We start from the raw sequence: 14,882 nt of genomic DNA, 5'->3' as shown, positions 1-14,882 counted from the left end.
CAATATAAAATAAATAAATAAATGGGAAAACATAAAACTTAAAAAAAAATGCTTTATAAAAGACACTATCCAGAAAATAGAGCTACATGCCTTAGCTTTGGAGGAAATATTTACAAAATATATGTCTGGTATAAAATTTGTTTTTAGAATATATGAATAACTCCTACAAATCAGTAAAGAGAAGAACAACCAGATAAAATTATAGACAAAAGATTTGAGCACATAATTCGCAAAAGAAGATACATGAATGAATAGTAAACACATGAAAAGATGCTCAACATTATTAGTAACTAGGGAAATGTAAATCCAAACATGTTAAGATACCATTACACTCCTCTTAGGATAGCTAAAATAAGAAAACAAAAAAATGCTGATAATAGCAAGTTTTGGCAAGTATGCAGAACGTTTGGAAGTGTGATACACTGCTAAGGAGAATGCAAAATAGTTTAGACACTGGTAACCAGCTTGGTAGTTTTTTAACCAAGTTAAATACACACTTACCAAATGACTCAACTATCCTAGTCCTAGGTATTTATTTACCCAAAATAAATGAAAACATACATTTTTTTTTTTTTTTTTTTTTTTTTTTTTTTGCGGTACTCGGGCCTCTCCCATTGCGGAGCACAGGCTGCGGACACGCAGGCTCAGCGGCCATGGCTCACGGGCCCAGCCGCTCTGCGGCATGTGGGATCTTCCCAGACCGGGGCACGAACCCGTGTCCCCTGCATCGGCAGGTGGACTCTCAACCACTGCGCCACCAGGGAAGCCCCATACATATTTTTTAACAAATGTTTTATTATATTTGAATGTTTACGGCAGCTTTTTTCATGGTAACCCAAACGCCAAAACAACTCAAATGTCTATCAACTGGTTAATGGATAAACAAATTGTGGTATATCCATATCATGGACAATTATTCAGCAGTAACAATAAAACTATTGATACACATGACAACATGGATTAATCTCTAAAGCATTATGCTGAGTGAAAGAAGCTACACATGAAAGATTACATGCTGTATTATTTTATTCATATTAAATTCTAGAAAAGACAAACTTACAGAGACAAAAAATATATTGGTGGGTGCCAGGAGCTAGTTGTAGGAGAAGGGATTTATTGCAAATGGGCAAGAGAGAACTCTTTGGGATGAGGGAAATATTCTATATCTTGATTGTGTTGATGTTATAGAACTTTGTACATTAGTTAAATTAAAGTTAGTGAATTTTAACAGGTTATTTTTACTTCAGGTATGTTGATTCTTAAAATGGCACTTTAACAATTGGATAAATATTGGAACAACATGACCGTTGGTCCTGTCTCCTACCTCATACAGACATTAATTTCATATGGGCCATAGTATTTAACATAAAGAGTAAGATTATAAAACTTCTAGAAGAACAAATAGAAAAAGCTCTTTGTGCCTTTGGATAGCAAAGATCTTAGGAATATAAAATACACTAAATGTAAAAGAAAACAATGTATAATTTGAGTTCACTAATATTAAAAACTTCTCACTAAAAAATACACTTTTATTAAACTGAATAGGCAAGCCACAAACTGAAGGAGATATATCTAGTAAAGGACTTGTATCAATATATAAGGAACGCTTATGAAAATTAATAATGAAAACACAAATAACTCAGTTAAAATAGTCAATGTATTTGATCAGACTCTTCATAAAAGATGATTTGCCAAAGGACAATAGCACATGACAAAGTTCTCAGCATTACTAATTATCAGGGAAATGCAAGTTAAAACCACAATTTGATACCACTTCAAACCTTGTAAAATGTCTAAAGTACAAAAACAAAAAACCAAAAAACCCCAAAAACTGATACTTCCAAATGCTGGTGAGAATTTGCAGCTACTGGAATTCTCATATATTGCTGGTTGTCATGTGAAATATTAAAATCATGGTGGAAAACTGCTTAGTAGTTTCTTTTTAAATTTAAGCATACTCTATGATTATATTCAGAAATTTCACACTTAGGTAATTCCTGAGAGAAATAAATATATGTGAACAAACAAAAACCTGTGCAAAACATTTTTAGCAGTTATATTCATAATATACTCCCGTTATAGTCATAATACTCCCATAATACTACCCAATACTCCTGTCAGTAGGAGTGTTATATTCATAATACTCCTACTGATAGACAACTCAATTGTCTATCAGTAGGAGAAAAGATAAACAAATTTTGATATATTTATAAAGTGGAGTACTTCTCAGCAATATACGTTAAAAAAAAAGATTGAACTGCTGGTAGATGTGACAAAACAGATGGAACTCAGTGACATTAAGTTGAACAGAAGAAACTAGACACAAGAGAACAGCCTGTATGATTGCTTATATGATACAGTGATAAAAATGTTTATTTTTAGAAATTTTATTAGTGGCTTAATTTTTTTACTAGAATCTACATTTTTTTACTCAATTCTTTTTTCATTTTTGAATCTATTTACTAAGATATGATTGTTATTGGTCACTTTTTCCTGGACCATACTGTATATCTATTCATTCTTCTTCAATGTTCTTTTATTTCTAAAAAAAGTCTTAAATTATACGTTTAGATATTTGTCTCATATTAATGCCTCCTTTTTTGGGGGTTCCTTTTTCAGAGATGCTAATTATGTGTTTCTTCTTTCCTTTATTTGTCATTATTTCTCTAATTCCTTTAAACTCTTTGCTTATTTCCAATTTACTTAGCCTACTTTAAGTGAGTTTGTTACCTAATATGTTTCTAACATCGCCAGTTCGGCTTTTTGCTGCTTCCAATTTGGCCTTTATTTTTATGTTGATTTTATTATGTACTTCATTTCTTCATTAAACTTTGCCAATTCATGTATTCATGTTTATCTTCTTTTGTTGTTTTACAGGTCATTCACTTGACAGATATTTATGGAATGTCTTCTACCATGTATTAGACACTTCTCTCAATTGTTGCATCTCTTCTATGTGATCTTATTTTATAGAAGTGATCTCTCTCTCTCTTGCTCTCTTTCAAGCATATGCTCTTTCTTTACACGCACATACACACAGACACAATTTAATAGCAATGTGCTTAATTAAAATTTTTATTTAGTCTCATGATAGTATTTTTCTAGTGGTATTCTTTCATTTACTTACCTCTTTATTCTTTTATTCATTCATTGGTTTGCTCCTTCATTCATTCATTTGCTTGCATAGATCTGTGTTCTTTCCTTTTTGATTCTCATTTATCTTTGAGTAAAATGAGTTCTTCTTGGCCAGTCATTTGTTGGAGGTTTGTATGAGGGTGGAGTCAGTACTTCGTTCTAGGAATAAAGAAATCCTCCTTTTGTCATAGGGTTGAGTGTATGCCTGATTTATTTTAGACTTTTTTCTTCTCAGCTGACAGAAATTGGCTCTTCAGTGTTGTTTTTATTTTGAATCCCACATGCGGAGACACTCTAATCTTTTCAGTGCTCTGGGCTTCCAAAGATGTTAATCTCATCCTTTAGACACTCAAATCAAGCTTCTATCTCTCTCACTTTTTGAAGCCTCTTCTTTTCAAAGCTGGTTAATGACCAACTACTTTCTCTGTTTAGTAATTACTTCTCAGTTCTTATCTTGCTTGACCTTTCTGTGTCATAAGACCATGTCCATTGTGCCTCCTCCTTAAAGCTCCTTGGTTTCTGTCACTATTGATCCCTTGTTATCAGTCTTCTTACTATTCTTCTTTCAAAATTCTACTCTTCAGCTTACTTTCTTCTTGCCATAAGAATACATTTTCTAGAGTGCAGAGCTGAACATTTCAATCCCCTATTTACATTCTTTCAAAACATTTCCCACCTCCATTTAAAGTCTTACCATTTAGCATTACTTTAAAGATTAACATGTTTTGTCTCTTCCACATTTCTTAAGTTGTGTTTTCTATTGCTTTTCATCCTTCAGATCCTATTCTTCAGAGCCATATAAACTGGATATACTTCACCAAACATACCATCATGTTGAACATCTCCGTGATGTGTCTTCCAGTTGGATTATTCTTCCAGCTCTTTTGCTCTGAGGAAATCCATTCATCCTTCAAAACCATGATCCTATAAATCTATAATACTCTTATTTACATTAATCAATCCTTTACATGTGTTTCTTCTCTACATAATGAATAATAATGCTCATTATCGCCATTCAGCACTGCAGTGTCCTAGACTGTGAACTCTTTGACAGGCAAACTGGGGATCTTCTGCTGGTAGCAGTGCCTGTCAAATAGTAGACCTATGCTATTTATTTTCTTTAAGTAAATGAATAAAGATCTCATAAGATTTAGGCTTGAGACCATTGCCTCATTTCCTGTCTGGCACTTAAAAACATGGCTACTTGATAATGAAACAGGAGAACTCACAGACAGAAATTGTAGACTTTGAAGGTAATTTTCTCTCTATTCAGTATTACTTAATATAGTCCTAGATTTAACATGATTAATGAATGATAATGGTAGTTTTTTTATGATCACCTTGGCAAAGATAAAAAAGAAAATAACAATACTATCACAAATTATCTATAATTTCCTAAGAAGGAAGACCTGTGTAACCTTTGCATTCTGTCATTCTGTGTTAGAAGTTCATATTTTTACAAAAATTTGATCTGTATTTTCATTATACACACACACACACACACACACACACACACACACAAAACCTGTAAAACAGAGGGAAGGCCAAGAGACTTTTTGTGACCCAGATGATGTTGTTTAGCTTTATGATAGAAGAGAGAAATAGGTACTGCTTCTTATTCATTAAATACTGAGGAATAGTGTTCTATATTACATTCATGGTTGTATAATAATTTTTCAGTATTGTTATTTCCCACAATCATCTATGAATGGACTGTAGTTTAAAGGACTTGGGATTAATGCCATTTCAGACACTATATTATTTCCTCATCTTATGATTTGCCCTTTTGTAATGTTTGTAGTATTTACCTTGTCAGATTCATCTTGACTCTCTGCTCAGATCCCTGGAGACTGTCTTTCCCCTGTGAAGCAGTTGTTATATTCTCTTGATAATAAAAGTCAGGCATAAATAGCTCTAAAGCACAGTTATATAAGGTCGTGTTATTTCAGTTGTGTTTTTTAAAAGGAGAGAAGTTGAAAGAGGGCATCTTTGTGGTGAGGTGTTAAGAGATAAGACTTAACTGAAATGTTTTGATGGGATTGTGATTCAGCAAGCCACTTAATGAGGACCTATTACATGCAAGACCCTGCTAGGCATTGCTTACTATTCCATTTAATCCTCACAATAACCCTGTGAGATAGGAGGCATTGCGCCTGTTTTTACAAGGAAGAACATAGTCTCAGAGAGGTCACTCAAATTGCTAATATCCCACAGTTAGTATCGAGTTGGAATCTCAACCTAGAATTGTCTGAATCCAGTTTCAGAGAGCTTTCCTTTATACAACTGCTGGCTTGCATTGAATGTCGTTTATATTGGAGAATCTACAAATGCCTATCACTAAAACCAGAAATCTTACTGCTTCTGTCATTCTAAAGCATGCAACATTTTAACCACATTTAATATTTGTTATATGATTGCAGCCATATCAAAAATAGACACAGCAAATTGTTTTTCACCAATAGAAGTACAGGATTAGAAAGATCAAATGACTTAATAAAGATTCCATAGTCACTAATTGGGCTCTTACTGGTAGCTAAAGATCAGTGAGAGGAAGTCTCGTTTTGTTTTGAATGAACTGCTCTCCTTCACCTTCCTGATAAAAGTTTACTTATCCTACAAGAGCATGGTTCAGATGTATCTTTGTGATTCCTTTCCTGGTCCTCCTAGGCAGTCTTATATAACCTTCCTGTATGCTGTTGCCACCCCTATAGTTACATCAATTATCCATTTCCACTCTGCTACTCTACTTAGACTGTACAATCCTTGAAGACAGGGCTCATGCCTTTTCATCTGTGTATTTTTAGGGCCTATACAGTACATGGCCCTCAGTAGTACTCAGTGAATGATTTTCAGATAAATGAATGAATAAAAGAGTACCTGAGTACATGCATATATGAATTCATAAATGAATTGCTTTGTGCTGAAGTCTCTTGTGTGTGTGCTTTAGCATGCTCTTTAATGTATAAAGTTTTGCTAAAACAAAAACAAACAAAAACAGACACAACCCTTTAATTTAGAGGTAGCAAATGTAAGCACTGAAGTAGAACCAAATCCAGGTTACTGGAAGTTTTGTCCTCCTTGTGCCGTCATTAGGTGAATGACAAATCAGCTTTTATAGAGTCTATATTTCATCTGTAAAATGAGGGAATCCCATATGGCAAATGTTACAGAGATGGCACTCGAATAAATAAACTTTGAAAAACACTGCTCTAAGGAACTAATGGGGGAGGGGTGTTATAGGCAGTTCTGGTTTTCAAACTTTTCTAACTGGCAGAACTTCTTGTCAAATAAAATCTTCCATAGAGCCCCAGAATATAAAATAGGTAAAAATTGAGATTTTGTGGCTGCCAAGCATCTTTGTCTTCTAATACCTGCTCAGTCTGTTCACTCATCACTTCTATATCAGATGTATTAGGTGCTTGTCAAATTCATGAGTGAGTCCATTCTTAGGGTGAGGTCTAATTTTGCATCTTTAAAAATAAACAAAGAAATTATAGTTTATGAATATGAAGATATCTAAAGACCAATAAAAGTATTTCCATATATTCCTTTATGCTCTATCAAAATAATGTTGCACAACATTCTGGTATTGCCATATTAGTTTCAGCCTTCTGTTTTTGAGAGAGTTCCTCTTTTTTTCATATGTTCACCTCAATCTGGACCCCCAAACTTTTAGTAGGGCTGGGATAGACTGTTTGGCCCAAAACTGGGTGTCTGCTTCTAAATAGGTGGTAGTCATTGCCAGAATTAATATCCCATTAATTCAGTTAAGCCAGTAAATGGCACACCATCAATTCATTTGAGGTCCTCAGAAGATTCCTCACATTTTTTGCATCTTTCTCATAGGAAGTCTGTAATGATGTAGTATTTATATTTCTGAGAAAGGAGCACACAGAAATTGTGTGTGCTTGCTTGCTTAAAATAATAATGAAGTTTGCTATTTCAGTCTTCTTCCCAAGAAAAGAAGACTTTTACACTGATGATGAGCATTTGGGGTTTTTGAGCCTAAGAAGACTTTGACCAAAATCTTATCTATCTCCCACATGTTTCATGAAACATGTTTGAAAAGCATTATACTGTTGGACAATTTTAAAAAGCCTAAAGACATAGCACTTGTGAATGAACATTAAGAGTCTTCTGCATGAACTTAACATTATTTTAGGTATTGAAGCAGAGACCTAATTTAGAAGAAGAAAATACTTGTGAATTCTTGCTCAAGCATAGGAGAAAGCAGAGGCAAATTATTATGCCATTTTAGCTGTTTTAGATCTACAGTTGTTTCACAGTCCAGGTTTTTCAATTTGATGTAAAATTTGTATGAGATTACATAATGGAGTAGCTTTTCATAGGCTCCATATGTTCTGCAAACTACAATGCAAAATTACGCATTCTTACAAATAAATATATAATTATGATGAATAGTATGAATAAGAAAAAAGTAATGATGTGATAAGGCCCCGTGACACGTAGGGGAAGTCAGTAAAGTATTTTTTGAAGAAATGACCCGTAAGCTGAAGGCTGAGGAATGAGTTCACCAGGCAATATGGAGAGATTCACCAGGCAAAATGGAGAGATTATTACAGCGCAGGAACAGTCCTGCGGCAAGGAAGCCATGTTGGGTAAACCCTAAATGCAGTTTGGTTAAAGATAAATGAGTTAAAGGGGACAGTGATGTGGAGTAAGGTGGGGAAGCGAGTAGGAGCCAACACAGGAAGTTGAGGCTGAAAAGGCAAGCTGGGACCGAATCTGTAGGGACTGGTATGTCACATGAAGGGTTTTGGCTTATCCTAAATGTAACAGGAAGCCATGAGGGATGTACAGCAGGGAAGTATATAAGGAACTTTGCATTTTCAAAAGATCATTCTGGAGAATAGATAGAGGGGGAGCAGAGGGCTTCTTTCTTTGTCCCTTAGTTACAGTACCTGTAAAAGGACTGGAACCTCTTCTGTGAAGCTTTCCTTGATGATTTTTACCCATAGAGGTGGCCTTCACTAATTTGTTCACCTAATGAACCCATTGTTGTTCCTGTCACAGTACTTATTACTCTGCTCTGTGAGCCTGATGTGTGCCAAGGAGGCATAAGTATTGCAGAATCAAAAACTGTTGATTCATCTCTCTGAAGACTAGACAGTGGACATTTTAAGGTTGAGAATTATGTCATATTCATCTTGTATTACTCACAGCATCTAGCAAGTCTCTGTCACACACTGGGTTCTCAATGGATTTTGTTGCTGCTCTTGGGAAACTGAAGAAAAAGAAGTGTCATTATTTATTTTGGGTGGAAATGGGAATTTTGGATCATAGATGCAATTTAATTTGTTATACTATCATTGAAATTTGGTAACATTAATTGGGGTCTTAGAGCAGCTGTAATAGGTTTGTGAAAGTTACTATGAAGGTAGAATTAAAATATTTCAATTTGAGCCTGAGCACACACCCCACAAATACTTAAGGGAACTGAAGATCCTTCATCCATAATGGCCCTTTACATTTGTTTGTAGACCTTCTATGGTTCACTTCAAGAGGTAGTAAAAATTCCTCATACTTCCTAAATCTTCCTGATCACATCATCACTTTGGTACAATGATAACTCTGAGATGGAAACCCTCAGATGTTGAGAGAGCTTACAATATCAAATTGTTCATTGATCTGAATATACGGCTTGAATATGTCATTTGAACATAGGGCTTCTTTGTTCTTTCCCTCTTAGTTAAGAGGCTGAAAAAACAAAGCAGTTTATATAATGTCTTACGGCACTTTAAACTATAAAAAATTAATCAGTGTACCAGTTACTTTTTTTAGAGTAGGAAAAATAATTCAACACTTAAAAAAATTTCCATTTAGACTGTTTTTATTGGAGAGAAACTCATTAATAAACCCATTGAGGCATTACAGTATTTATACAAGTAGAAACATGGGAATAGTTTGTCACTTTCTGTTCTGTTGTTGTCAGGAATTGACATTCATCCAAACAAATTGTACAGTGAGAATTATTTCTTTCTTGTCAACATGTGTATTGATTTCAAGTTTGTGTTCTATTAGTAAGTTATAAGGAACACATTTTATAGTAGAAATTGGTTTTAAGTGGTTGTTTAGGAGACATGTTTTACTCAGAGCAGAATTTAGCCTAGCTACTTTGCAGTCTGACAACTATTAAAAGAATGCCATTATTTCTTTGTTACTTATAATTCTCTCAGGCTAAGCTAGTTTAAGTTCATATTAATTTTTAATACTTCTCAGTTCTTATCTCAAAAGCCCTTGATGCTTATTGCCTAATTAAACAAACATTTTTCCCTCCCAGAAATGCCATATCTAAATGTTGGGTGCTTATAGTCTTAAGAAATTTTACATAAAACATGTCTTTTTGTATTACATACACTTTTTTTTTTTATCACTTGTTTTTTTGCTCTTCATTATTTGCATCCCATTAAAAGAGTTTTTGGGAGGAAGCACATTTGTCTCTCCTTTTTATCTCTGCAACAGTCAAATCCAAAATCAGCTCTAACTGGGCACAGTAGCCCTGAGTTTCTGAAAGTGTGATGAGAGCAGTAGATATAAACTCCAGGGAGGACTTTATATTTTCTGTATTGACTTCTGGACATGTTTATCCATTTGCTGAGTCTAGAGAGTTGGTTTTATGGTTTGTGTTTACTTATGCTAGTTTCCTGGAATTTCATTAGATTCATAAAGTTTGTGGATAATTATACCACAACCCTTTTACAAGACCCAGAGCGAGGTTGATAGCTCTGCTAGGCAGCTGTGGGGCTGTGAATGCGGATAGCACGTCACACTCCTCTTTGGCCAGCATTTCTTCCTTCCAGTCATACTACATTAGATCCTAGCGCCAAACAGAAAACCCTTATCTTCTTCAACTAGACTTTATGCTATTTATTTTAAAAGGTTAATATCCACTGGTCTAGTAAAGAGGTTCTTAGACATTTGTACTTTATGAATCAGTGAAATTTCCAGAGAACTAGAGGAATGACATAGAAATTGCCGATGTCTAATTTTCTCAATTGAGGCCATTAAGAAACGGAAGAAAGAAATGCTCATGCCGCATTACATTATCATCATCATCTCAAAAATGGACATTTTCACATCTGAAAGAATGATGAGTAGGACTTTTCCTGTTTAAAAAAATGGGGACTGTAACCCTAAACAGAGGACCAAGAGCCATCCAAATATCCCACATTCTCCAAGGAGAGCTGCATATAAAAGTGCTCGGGCAGCTCCCTCTGAGAGGGAGCCAGGTGGGTTCTGACACCAGTCATCACCCCAGCCACCTTCCAGTCCTCATATAAACTGACTCTGGGTGGGGGTAGGATGGTATGTGAAGAGGTGTTGGGGAGGTGAATTGTTGGCCTACTGAAGATGAAGAACCACTTCTAGAGATTGGGGGTGCCGTCAATAAAAAGGTTAGATTCTATGTACTTTAGGGAAACAAAAGGGATGTAATATAATAAATTGATTACATAAATATGAATAATGAAAGTGAAAACAGGCCAGCCAGGTAACACAGAGATTAGTGAAGCAGCTACCACTCCTAGTGCTGAGGGAGAAAGGGGAGGTAGTACTATGAGAGTCTAGCAGTGGAAAGGAGGGGTCACCACCTTAGGAGCTGGAACCACCAAGGGGTGGCTCTGAAGCTAGTGAGCAGACATCTGATGGGGTATTTTATGGCTGCTTCTGGGTCTGCCTGGAGGGAGGACCAGTGTTGTTTATGCTCCTGATAAAAGGAAGAGAGTCCCTTCTCTCCAACTCTCTTCTTCCACTTTCCTCCTCACGATTCCTGTTGTCAGCACCTAAAGGAAGCCAGCTGGGAAGAGAATTTGTGAAATACGGTTTGCAGTGTCTCAACCCCAGCGTCACAGAGCAGAGTAACTGAATGGTTGGCTTTGGTCTGAAAGACAATGATAAAACAACTGACACAGTGTCTCATTTCTCCATTGATCATTTATGCAGAAGAATTTCTGATTGGTTCTTTATGTCCCCTTGAGCAAGGGAAAGGGGAAATGGAGAGAGATAGCAGGGCAGAGAGAAGAGATGGCAGCAAAGAAGCTTAACCTTTGCCACTTGGGGTAACAAGGATGCTTGAGCTTATTCCGGATAAGTACATTGTGGATTGAGCCATCTTGTCATTACTTTAATCAGAAGAACAGACTTGCTCAAGGGAACCTTACCAACAAGTTTCAGTGTATACCAGTGGGGATGGGAGCTGAGGAGATGAGAAAAGTTATTTTTTTTCCCCAGTGAAAGCTCCTACTTACCCCTAAGAAGAGAGCCAGCATTTGGACACCTGCCTTAGAGAGGGCATCAATATACAGTCTCTTTTTGTCAGAGAAGCAATGACACTTAACAGAGGACTGCAATTAAATGCCCAGTGACATAAGAAGACTTTCCTTTTCATTAACTCTTCCACTCTGCTGCAGTGTGGAAACAGCTAGAACCTAAAGAAAAGAGGAGGGAGGAGGAATAAAAGAGTAGACTATTCCTTCTGGCCATTCCAAGTCCTACACACCGGCCACCAAGTGGCCCCACAGATCCTGGCCACTGAGCAGAGAAAAGGGAAGGAGATGGGATTTAAAGCAGTTATAAGTTATGGACTCAATTTGAGCTGCTGTTAAGGAGGAGGAAAGAGATTTAACATTGCAGATGGAAAACAGTTATTAGAGAAAACTTAAAACATGTGCAGAATGTTCAATAAATCAGTTATACAAAAAACAAAATGAAACTTTTTTGAACATCATCTCAGAATAAAGGGCAATCTTTAAACTGGAAAAAACAACTTTCTTAAAAACTCAGAGTATTACCCTTATTTTTTTTTATCTTTCAGGGTTTGGTCATTTCATCATGGTTTATATCCATAATGTAGGATTTTAGAATGATTATCATTATTCATTGAACTTTCTGTCAATCAGGGATTACTAGTACTGATAACTGAAACCTGCCGAAGGAGAAATTTACACTATAGCTATAGCAGTCAGTCAGGGTCTTTTTCCTCATTTTAGCTTTTATATCTCTGTGGAGAAAGAGGGAAATACATAATTATACGAAGAATACTGTAGTCTTAGAAAATAACAGAATGTTGTGAAAGATTAATATAAGTTTAAAAGCATCTTTTAAGTGGTGAAAGATAAAACCACAGGAAAACTATTCATATATGCCAGAAATGGAATTTATAGTCATCATACTTACTCATAACTTTGAAATTCTTAGAAACACTTTGTTTTAATGAACCAAATGGCATTCTACATATTGAGAAGCAAATTTTACTCATGGAAGAATAATCTCAAATTAAGAGAGCCTGACTTCTTCTCTTGTTTACATTTGCCTTAAATTTGAGGCGCTTAGAAACGTCAGTATCTTTTAAAAATTACTGCTTTTTGTCCTTACATGATTAGGGAGCATGATTCCAGAAAACCGATCAACTTAACTTGTATTCCAGTATCAGAAAAATAAATAAAAATCACTTCGTTCACTTCTACCTTGAAAAGATGTGAATAAGACCCAATCAGCTGCATAGTGATTGGTTAAGAGACTTGGCCTTAGAAATAAAGTTCTAGTCTGAACCAGCAGAGTGTGTGACTTTGTGCGTATTTTATTACTGTTCCGAGACTTGATTCCCTCACCTGTTGTGATAATTGTGCCCACTTTGTTTGGTTGGCTGCTCTAATGAAACATAATTGAACTCTTATATGTATATTACAAACTGGTACAAGATAATTTTTCCATCCATGTTAGCCTAAACGAAAGGCAACTGACACTAGCAATCAGCAATAACATGGCATAGATAATCTCTATTCTTCTATTTCATAATATTATAACACAATATATTACAATGTTAAATTATATTGTATACTATTATATAACAATAGTATAATACAATAATATAACAATGTAATATTAAACATGTTATAACATTTCTCTGAACTCCCAAACAGAATCACCATTGCCACCCACGAGTGATGACATAAAACTATTTCTGCCTCACAAAAGCAATTTGAGATAATGCCTGCTGACCTTCTTTTCTAAAAGCCATAAAACCATTCTAGAACTCCAACTAGATTTTACTTATTCATTCTCTAACAGTTATTTATTGAGACCCTGCTTTGTGTCAGTCACTGTACAAGGCACTGAGGGAGGATATTTTAAAATTGCCCCCTGGCTTTGTAAAGTTTTTGGAGCAAATCTGTTATCAGTCAGGGTCCCAGCAGGAAACAGATTGCACTCCCACAGGGAGTGAAAGAATTTAATGTAGGTACTATTTACAAAAGGTGTGGACAGGGTTGAGGATAACCACAAAGGCATCATGCAGCACCATGAGGCTAGCAACAGTGGAAAGTTGCTACCAGCCTTATGTCTGAAGGGTCAAGTGGAGACAGTAGTTAATGGAACCCAGGGAAACCTATCTCCTTAGAGAGGGGTGACTGCAGGAGCTGTGATCTAGAGTAGAGGGCTTTTGCCACTATTACACTCTAGCCAGCAGAGAGGAACCTTTCTTTCCCCCTGTCTTCCTGCTGCACTTCCCAGGAGCCAGAGGGCTAGAGAGCCCATGGACTCAGTCTGTGAGGACCAGCCTCCTAGGGCAGAGCCAGGATGGAGAAGGTGTTGGAGTGGATCTTGAGGGGCAAACGTAAACTATCTAGAAAACAATCTCTCCTCTCTTTTATTTGGTTTTATCGGTTTGGCCAAAAAGTTCGTTCGGGTTTTTCATACCATCTTACGGAAAACCCGAACGCACTTTTTTGCCAACCCAATATATAATAGATGCTGGGTTTTATTTCTGAATATAAAAGTAATATATTTTATTTTCTTTTTCTTTTTTTTGGCGGTACGTGGGCCTGTCACTGTTGTGGCCTCTCCCGTTGCGGAGCACAGGCTCCGGATGCGCAGGCTCAGCGGCCATGGCTCACGGGCCCAGCCGCTCCGCGGCATGTGGGATCTTCCCGGACCGAGGCACGAACCCGTGTCCTCTGCATCGGCAGGCGGACTCTCAACCACTGCTCCACCAGGGAAGCCCAAAGTAATAATATTTTAAATGTAGAACATTTGGAAAACTTCCTTGTGACTTGAGATCTTGCTTTTTCCTAGCCAGGACGTGCTCCCAGTTGGAGGCACATGAATTTATCCAGTCATCTCTCACACTCAAAGTGTTTTAAAACATAAGTTTATTTTCATGGCTAAGACCTCACAAAAATACTGTTGCATGCCCCAAATCTACTGATGTTACCCTGGAACATGTCTTTCTGCCTGCCATAAATTTCCTTAGCATGGCATCTTCCTGCATGTGTCACACCCTTAGTACATTAAATTCTTTCCCATATTTTTGCACACCATACACTTTTCTATTATCTCCACTAAACAAATTCTACTTATTATTTAAGGCTAAAAAGAAACGTCATTTCCTTCCCAAAGTCTTCCCTGAAACCTAAGCATTTTAACATTTAATTATATTCTTTGATTCGCTCATTGTACAAACATATTTGAGAACCTACTCTGTACCAAGTGCACATTTAATATATGTAAGTCTTCCCTGCCAGACTAGACCTAAAATTCTTGAGGGCTGGGTTTGCATTGAGCTTCATCTGGATCCTAGAATGCCTTGTTCACGTCTAAGAAGCTATAGCTAAGGTCTTTCTCTTCATTTCTGCTGGGGAAACTTGATCCTTGTTTTTCCCTGCTGAAGACAGCCTAGAGATTTCTACTCCAGTTGTGTTGTTTTATCCTATTTTTAAGTGCATTTCCTG

General features: G+C 36.3%; 1 protein-coding gene across 4 annotated transcripts in view; it reads left to right on the top strand.

Moving 5' to 3' along the window:
- PDE4B (phosphodiesterase 4B) overlaps positions 1 to 14,882 on the top strand; it is a 592,044-nt gene that overhangs the window by 93,188 nt on the left and 483,974 nt on the right. The window contains exon 1 of one of the 4 annotated variants that reach the window (XM_060304634.1): positions 14,140 to 14,158. The exons of the other annotated variants lie outside the window; for them this stretch is intronic. The gene's annotated coding sequence lies outside the window, so the exon portion shown is untranslated. Of the gene's footprint in view, positions 1 to 14,139; positions 14,159 to 14,882 lie in introns of those variants that run through there. 4 annotated transcript variants of the gene reach the window in all.

This window comes from Globicephala melas, chromosome 1, assembly GCF_963455315.2.
Source record: "Globicephala melas chromosome 1, mGloMel1.2, whole genome shotgun sequence".
In the NCBI taxonomy this organism is placed as follows: domain Eukaryota; kingdom Metazoa; phylum Chordata; class Mammalia; order Artiodactyla; family Delphinidae; genus Globicephala; species Globicephala melas.
The sequence above is the reverse complement of the archived record's forward strand: the minus strand, read 5'-3'. Positions and strand labels throughout refer to the sequence as shown.